This window comes from Lolium rigidum, chromosome 5 (genome assembly GCF_022539505.1).
Source record: "Lolium rigidum isolate FL_2022 chromosome 5, APGP_CSIRO_Lrig_0.1, whole genome shotgun sequence".
Classification (NCBI taxonomy): domain Eukaryota; kingdom Viridiplantae; phylum Streptophyta; class Magnoliopsida; order Poales; family Poaceae; genus Lolium; species Lolium rigidum.
In genome coordinates, this window is record NC_061512.1 from 114905018 (window position 1) to 114914870 (window position 9853).

The window sequence follows — 9853 nt, forward strand, 5'->3', positions numbered from 1 at the left end:
GTCGACGGGCAGGGTAGCATGGGACAAGCCTCTCGTACGGGCGCTAAACATCGTCAATGAGCATTCACCTACGAGAAGGCCGCATAGAGGCCGTGTGGCTGGCGCCGGTACAGGCCACAAGCATGATCACTATGGCTTGTCGTCTGCGGCCGATAAAAATGCGCGCAATGAGAGGAAGCAGCGGGAGGCGGAGGAAATGAGGGAGTCAATCCTAGCCCAAGTCCAAGCTGGTTTGGTACCGCAACTCAAAGCTACACTCGTACCTGAAGTCAAAGCTGAAGTCGCCGCTTCAGTCCAAGCAGATTTCAACGCTCTACACGCGTGGTATGAGGGTGGCAAACAAGCCCCCCCCCCCCCGAAAATGCAAGTGGTTAGCTTCGACGGCAGCAACTCGATGGCGCCGCCGTCCGCCGACAATGACAATGTTATAATGGAGACTCCTCCGGCCGCCGGCAATGTCGCCGGTGCTAGGGATTCACCGTCCATGCCGGGTAGCAGCCCCTCCGTCACTTGCACGCCCGCCGCCGCATGTGCCGGCCCGTCGACATTAGCCGAGCTCAACGCCCTCACGGTAATTAACTAATGTGTACATCAAGTTAATATATTAGTTTCATCATCCTTGCCCTCTCTCTAACGCCATACACATGTTCTCGCAGCGCTCTCAACGCCATGCACCTTCCCGATGAGAGTAAACGACGAACTCAAAGACGTCGCGAGGGGTCCATCCTTCGGCCCCTGGATAAGAAGTGGCACACACGAGATATGGCGGATGAAGTTTACCGGGTTGAAGTGGATCGGGCGTTACCGGGCTATGAGGATTTGTTTCCTCCTAATCAACCGCATGGTGCCGATGACGATAGCCCGTTGAATCTGGCCTCACTGAAGGGTTGGGTACTGCTATGGCCGAAGACCCTAATTCGGATCAACACCTACTCGGGGTCGACGGCAAGCAAAGACAAGCACCTTGCGGCGCCACATGTCAGCGTCCCTCCGCGACAGCCCAGCGGCGCCGGTGGTCATCGCCCCACCGTAACGGCCAGCTGCGCCGGAGGTCGGCGCCCCACCACAACAGCCAGCTGCGCCAGAGGCCGAGGAATACGAACGTGAGAACTTCCAATTGGATATTCCTACATCTTCACAAGTTGTCCATGAGGATGCGCCGGCCTCGAAATATGTGTGCTCCAAGAAGCTGTTCGATTCTCAAGAAACGGCTGAGGAGGAAAATCCTGAGGAGGTCGCCACCGCCGCCGTCAAAAATATGCTGAGCCCAAACACACTCCGTGCTACGGCCAATACGGCGATGGAGGGTCCAGTAGTACAACCCAAGAAGAGGAAGAGGCCAAATAAGAAGGACGCCCAAGACAAGGCGGCGGCCAAATCCAAGGACATGGTCCCACTCCTTGACAAGTTGCCAAACAATTGGCGACCTCTGCATCACTTGGGTGAACCGATGCCGCCGGAGCATGTCGTGAAGAAACTCACCTCGGATATGAGGAGCTTGCATGAGACTGTCAGGCATGTGGAGAACCTTCTTCTCAAATCAAAAGATCCTGGTTACCCTCTCTTCGTGGCGAAGGTGCCAACTGGCATGAACTTCATCGAGAAGTACCCCGCGGACTTGTGCTTCATCCGGTTCAACGACATCTTCAGCATCTATCGCATGCAAGCGCTCCACTTTAGTGTGGTTCGCCTAGTTGCTCTTAGCTTGTCTTCCCAGATTGTTAAGGAGGGGACGCCGACCATCGCGATAATGGACCCCTTCTATATGCGGGAGAGCATCATCTCGCAACGCCGGGGATCGGGCGATTGCCACCCAAGCAGGTCGAGGATTTCATGCCGGCGAACATTAAAAAGGGCGCCATTCTCATCCCTTACTTCCCCGAGTAAGTAATCACTCGCTAGTCCCCCATTACCATTCTATCCTATATCTCCATTTGCATTTCCAAAGGTTAATCCGTGTGTTTTCCGCAAAGACAAGTTCTGCACCCTCATCGTCGTGCACTGATGTCTACGCCCCCCCTCCTTTTCCTGTAGACAGTGTTGGGCCTCCAAGAGCAGAGGTTTGTAGAACAGCAGCAAGTTTTCCCTTAAGTGGATCACCCAAGGTTTATCGATCTCAGGGAGGAAGAGGTCAAAGATATCCCTCTCATGCAACCCTGCAACCACAAAGCAAGAAGTCTCTTGTGTCCCCAACACACCTAATAGGTGCACTAGTTCGGCGAAGAGATAGTGAAATACAGGTGGTATGAATATATATGAGAAGTGGCAACGGCACCAGAAAAGTGCTTTGCCCAGGACAGTAAACAAGCAGTAGTAACGCAGTAAAACAAGAAACAAGCAGTGATAGCAGTATTTAGGAACAAGGCCTAGGGATCATACTTTCACTAGTGGACACTCTCAACATTGATCACATAACAGAATAGATAAATGCATACTCTACACTCTTGTTGGATGATGAACACCATTGCGTAGGATTACACGAACCCTCAATGCCGGAGTTAACAAGCTCCACAATTCAATGTTCATATTTAAATAACCTTAGAGTGCATGAAAGATCAATACGACTAAACCAAGTACTAACATAGCATGCACACTCGTCACCTTCACACTATGTAGGAGGAATAGATCACATCAATACCATCATAGCAATAGTTAACTTCATAATCTACAAGAGATCATAATCATAGCCTACGCCAAGTACTAACACGGATGCACACACTGTCACCATTACACCGTGTAGGAGGAATAAAACTACTTTAATAACATCACTAGAGTAGCACATAGTTGAATTGTGATACAAAACACATTGCAATCATAAAGAGATATAAATAAGCACTTCACTATGCCATTCATAACAGTGAATAAGTATTCTGTGAAATATAGCCTAAGAGACCCACACGGTGCACACACTCGTCACCTTTACACACGTGGGACAAGGAGTCTCCGGAGATCACATAAGTAAAATTCACTTGACTAGCATAACGACATCTAGATTACAAGCATCATCATATGAATCTCAATCATGTAAGGCAGCTCATGAGATTATTGTATTGAAGTACATAGGAGAGAGATGAACCACATAGCTACCGGTACAGCCCCGAGCCTCGATGGAGAACTACTCCCTCCTCATGGGAGACAGCAGCGGTTTAGGTCTGGGACCTTTATATAGGCGAAGAGGCGGCGTCAGAAGGTCAACGAGGCGACGACACCATAAGGCGGTGCGGCCAGGGCCTGGGCCGTGCCGGCCTATCATCTGGGGCCCCTGTGGCCCCCCTCTGGCGACTCTCGGGTGTTCTGGAAGCTTCGTGGAAAAATAGGATGCTGGGCGTTGATTTCGTCCGATTCCGAGAATATTTCCTTACTAGGATTTCTGAAACCAAAAACAGCAGAAAACAGGAACTGGCCCTTCGGCATCTCGTCAATAGGTTAGTTCCGTAAAACGCATAAATATGACATAAAGTATGCATAAAACATGTAGATATCATCAATAATGTGGCATGGAACATAAGAAATTATCGATACGTCGGAGACGTATCAGCATCCCCAAGCTTAGTTTTTGCTCGTCCCGAGCAGGTAAACGATAACAAAGATAATTTCTGGAGTGACATGCCATCATAATTTTGATCATACTATTGTAAGCATATGTAATGAATGCAGCGATCAAAACAATGTAAATGACATGAGTTAACAAGTGAATCATATAGCAAAGACTTTTCATGAATAGTACTTCAAGACAAGCATCAATAAGTCTTGCATAAGAGTTAACTCATAAAGCAATAATTCAAAGTAAAGGTATTGAAGCAACACAAAGGAAGATTAAGTTTCAGCGGTTGCTTTCAACTTGTAACATGTATATCTCATGGATAATGTCAACATAGAGTAGTATAATAAGTGCAATATGCAAGTATGTAGGAATCAATGCACAGTTCACACAAGTGTTTGCTTCTTGAGGTGGAGAGAAATAGGTGAACTGACTCAACAATAAAAGTAGAAGAAAGGTCCTTCAAAGAGGAAAGCATCGATTGCTATATTTGTGCTAGAGCTTTGATTTTGAAAACAAGAAACAATTTTGTCAACGGTAGTAATAAAGCATATGTATCATGTAAATTATATCTTGCAAGTTGCAAGCCTCATGCATAGTATACTAATAGTGCCCGCACCTTGTCCTAATTAGCTTGGACTACCGGGATTATCGCAATGCACATGTTTTAACCAAGTGTCACAAAGGGGTACCTCTATGCCGCCTGTACAAAGGTCTAAGGAGAAAGCTCGCATTGGATTTCTCGCTATTGATTATTCTCAACTTAGACATCCATACCGGGACAACATAGACAACAGATAGTGGACTCCTCTTTTATGCATAAGCATGTAGCAACAATTATTTTTCTCATATGAGATTGAGGATATATGTCCAAAACTGAAACTTCCACCATGGATCATGGCTTTAGTTAGCGGCCCAATGTTCTTCTCTAACAATATGCACGCTCTAACCATAAGGTGGTAGATCGCTCTTACTTCAGACAAGACGAACATGCATAGCAACTCACATGATATTCAACGAAGAGTAGTTGATGGCGTCCCCAGGAACATGGTTATCGCACAACGAGCAACTTAATAAGAGATAAAGTGCATAAGTACATATTCAATACCACGATAGTTTTAGGCTATTTGTCCCATGAGCTATATATTGTAAAGGTGAAGAATGGAAATTTAAAGGTAGCACTCAAGCAATTTACTTTGGAATGGCGGAGAAATACCATGTAGTAGGTAGGTATGGTGGACACAAATGGCATAGTGGTTGGCTCAAGTATTTGGGATGCATGAGAAGTATTCCCTCTCGATACAAGGTTTAGGCTAGCAAAGTTATTTGAAACAAACACAAGGATGAAGCGTGCAGCAAAACTCACATAAAAGACATATTGAAAACATTATAAGACTCTACACCGTCTTCCTTGTTGTTCAAACTCAATACTAGAAATTATCTAGACCTTAGAGAGACCAAATATGCAAACCAAATTTTAGCATGCTCTATGTATTTCTTCATTAATAGGTGCAAAGCATATGATGCAAGAGCTTAAACATGAGCACAACAATTGCCAAGTATCACATTATCCAAGACATTTTAGCAATTACTACATGTATCATTTTCCGATTCCAACCATATAACAATTAACGAAGCAGTTTCAACCTTCGCCATGAAAATTAAAAGCTAAGAACACATATGTTCATACGAACCAGCGGAGCGTGTCTCTCTCCCACACAAGCATTTATTCAAACAAAAACAAAAACAAAAACATACAGACGCTCCAAGTAAAGTACATAAGATGTGACCGAATAAAAATATAGTTTCAGGGGAGGAACCTGATAATGTTGTCGATGAAGAAGGGGATGCCTTGGGCATCCCCAAGCTTAGACGCTTGAGTCTTCTTGAAATATGCAGGGGTGAACCACTGGGGCATCCCCAAGCTTAGACTTTTCACTCTTCTTGATCGTAGTATATCATCCTCCTCTCTTGACCCTTGAAAACTTCCTTCACACCAAACTCGAAACAAACTCATTAGAGGGTTAGTGCTTAATCAAAAACTCACATGTTCAGAGGTGACACAATCATTCTTAACACTTCTGGACATTGCCCAAAGCTACTGAAAGTCAATGGAATCGAAATATCCATCGAACATATCAAAACAGGCAATGCGAAATAAAAGGCAGAATCTGTCAAAACAGAACAGTTCGTAAAGACGAATTTTATTGAGGCACCAGACTTGCTCAAATGAAAATGCTCAAATCGAATGAAAGTTGCGTACATATCTGAGGATCACTCACGTAAATTGGCATAATTTTCTGAGTTACCTACAGGGAATTTTGCCCAGATTCATGACAGCAAAGAAATCTGTTTCTGCGCAGTAATCCAAATCTAGTATGAACCTTACTATCAACGACTTTACTTGGCACAACAATGTACAAAACTAAGATAAGGAGAGGTTGCTACAGTAGTAAACAACTTCCAAGACACAAATATAAAACAAAGTACTGTAGCAAAATAACACATGGGTTATCTCCCAAGAAGTTCTTTCTTTATAGCCATTAAGATGGGCTCAGCAGTTTTGATGATGCACTCACAAGAAATAGTATTTGAAGCAAAAGAGAGCATCAAGAGGCAAATTAGAAACACTTTTAAGTCTAACATGCTTCCTATGAAAAGGAATCTTGTAAATAAACAAGTTCATGAAGAGCAAAGTAACAAGCATAGGAAGATAGAACAAGTGCAGCTTCAAAAATTTCAGCGCATAGAGAGGTGTTTTAGTAACATGAGAATTTCTACAACCATATTTTCCTCTCTTATAATAATGTCCAGTAGCATCATGAGCAAACTCAACAATATAACTATCACATAAAGCATTCTTATCATGAGTCTCATGCATAAAATTATTACTCTCCACATAAGCATAATCAATTTTATTAGTTGTAGTGGGAGCAAATTCAACAAAGTAGCTATCATTATTATTCTCATCATCAAATATAGGAGGCATATTGTAATCATAATCAAATTTATCCTCCATAACAGGTGGTACCAAAAGACTACTATCATTATAATCATCATAAATAGGAGGCAAAGTATCATCAAAGAAAATTTTCTCCTCAATGCCCGGGGGACTAAAAAGATCATGCTCATCAAAACCAGCTTCCCCAAGCTTAGAATTTTCCATAGCATTAGCAACAATAGTGTTCAAAGCATTCATATTAATAACATTCCCATTAGCATGCATATAAAGTTCCATGGGTTTTTTAATTCTCTCTTCAAACACATCATGTCCTAATTCAAGATAAAGTTCATAAAGATCTCTCATATTTTTGTTGTTTTCCATTATGCCTAACTAGTGTAAACAAGAAACAAAAAGTTGCAATTGCAGGATCTAAAGGAAATAGCTTCGAGCACAAACACAATGGCGCCGTAAAAGTACTTTACCCGGAACCGGAGTATGAGTGCCTTTTACCTTTCCTCCCCGGCAACGGCGCCGAGAAAATAGCTTGATGTCTACGCCCCCTCCTTTTCCTGTAGACAGTGTTGGGCCTCCAAGAGCAGAGGTTTGTAGAACAGCAGCAAGTTTTCCCTTAAGTGGATCACCCAAGGTTTATCGATCTCAGGGAGGAAGAGGTCAAAGATATCCCTCTCATGCAACCCTGCAACCACAAAGCAAGAAGTCTCTTGTGTCCCCAACACACCTAATAGGTGCACTAGTTCGGCGAAGAGATAGTGAAATACAGGTGGTATGAATATATATGAGCAAAGTGGCAACGGCACCGTAAAAGTGCTTTGCCCAGGACAAGTAAACAAGCAGTAGTAACGCAATGAAAACAAGAAACAAGCAGTGATAACAGTATTTAGGAACAAGGCCTAGGGATCATACTTTCACTTGTGGACACTCTCAACATTGATCACATAACAGAATAGATAAATGCATACTCTACACTCTTGTTGGATGATGAACACCATTGCGTAGGATTACACGAACCCTCAATGCCGGAGTTAACAAGCTCCACAATTCAATGTTCATATTTAAATAACCTTAGAGTGCATGAAAGATCAATACGACTAAACCAAGTACTAACATAGCATGCACACTCGTCACCTTCACACTATGTAGGAGGAATAGATCACATCAATACCATCATAGCAATAGTTAACTTCATAATCTACAAGAGATCATAATCATAGCCTACGCCAAGTACTAACACGGATGCACACACTGTCACCATTACACCGTGTAGGAGGAATAAAACTACTTTAATAACATCACTAGAGTAGCACATAGTTGAATTGTGATACAAAACACATTGCAATCATAAAGAGATATAAATAAGCACTTCACTATGCCATTCATAACAGTGAATAAGTATTCTGTGAAATATAGCCTAAGAGACCCACACGGTGCACACACTGTCACCTTTACATACGTGGGACAAGGAGTTTCCGGAGATCACATAAGTAAAATTCACTTGACTAGCATAACGACATCTAGATTACAAGCATCATCATATGAATCTCAATCATGTAAGGCAGCTCATGAGATTATTGTATTGAAGTACATAGGAGAGAGATGAACCACATAGCTACCGGTACAGCCCCGAGCCTCGATGGAGAACTACTCCCTCCTCATGGGAGACAGCAGCGGTGATGAAGATGGCGGTGGTGTCGATGGAGGAGCCTTCCGGGGGCACTTCCCCATCCCGGCGGCGTGCCGGAACAGAGACTCCTGTCCCCCAGATCTTGGCTTCGTGATGGCGGCGGCTCTGGATGGTTTCTCGTACCGTGGCTTTTTCGTATCGAGGTTTTAGGTCTGGGACCTTTATATAGGCGAAGAGGCGGCGTCAGAAGGTCAACGAGGCGACGACACCATAAGGCGGCGCGGCCAGGGCCTGGGCCGCGCCGGCCTATCATCTGGGGCCCCCGTGGCCCCCCTCTAGCGACTCTCGGGTGTTTTGGAAGCTTCCGGGAAAAATAGGAACCTGGGCGTTGATTTCGTCCAATTCCGAGAATATTTCCTTACTAGGATTTCTGAAACCAAAAACAAGCGAGAAACAGGAACCGGCCCTTCGGCATCTCGTCAATAGGTTAGTTCCGTAAAACGCATAAATATGACATAAAGTATGCATAAAACATGTAGATATCATCAATAATGTGGCATGGAACATAAGAAATTATCGATACGTCGGAGACGTATCATGCACCCGCAACACTCGCATGCAGTCTATCTCGACTCGGGTAGGGACCACAAGAAAGACTACACCCACATCAAGGCCCTTCTCAATGATGCTCTCACCGGCTTCGCCAACAAGGCAGGCCCCCTCAAAGTAGAGAGGAAATCCCAAGGAGGCTTGGTCTTAACCCACACAACCAACTTCCCCGCCTCGGGCGACCGACGCAAGACAATGGGATGGACGCGTGGTACGCCATCCTTCAGATGCAAGAGTACATAAAGTACGCAGATGACATGTTGCTGCCAGAGAATCTCAGAAACAGGTTTGCAAACATGGCGGATGTCCCTGATAGAGAGATTAGAAAGAACTGGGGTCGCATCCAGCAGTCCATTTGCACGATAATCCTGCAGGATGTCAACGGTAGGTCTGGCGAGTTCTTCTACGGCTATGGTCTACCACCTAATGACGAGATAGAACTCCGCTTGGAGATGTCGCGTGATGAGAGGCCGTTCAACTCGCTTGAGGGCTGCCGTCCATTCCCCCCTAGGCGTACAACCTGATCCTACGACGGGAACACTTGCTAAAGCTTGAACGATATGTGCTTGAACTTCCGTATTGTAATAGTTGCTATATATTCCCATAGAATCGACTTGTTGCTTTTATTTAGTTGTATGAATGTGCATGTGAACATGTGTCTATAGTTTCATTTACTTTGCTATATATTTCAAGATTATGGCGTAGATAGCTTAATAATTATTTGCATTTACTCGACCACTACTTGCCTCGTATTTGGAGTTCGCCGATGATTAGAATGTTCGGTCACTCGTACACTCGGGGGTGGAGCCAGTGAGCCTTGGTGCGACGGCCACAAGTATCAATCTCTTGTGCATCCTACCTAGCCTCACTGACTCCATCCCTGGATGTTAATGTTTGTTTCGACCGACAAAGTATGAGGCACGCTATTTAATTTGTACTACTTTTCTTTTATTTGGAGTTCGCCGATGATTAGAATGTTCGGTCACTCGTACACTCGGGGGTGGAGCCAGTGAGCCTTGGTGCGACGGCCACAAGTATCAATCTATTGTGCATCCTATCTAGCCTCACTGACTCCATCCCTGGATGCTAATATTTGTTTCGACCGACAAAGTATGAG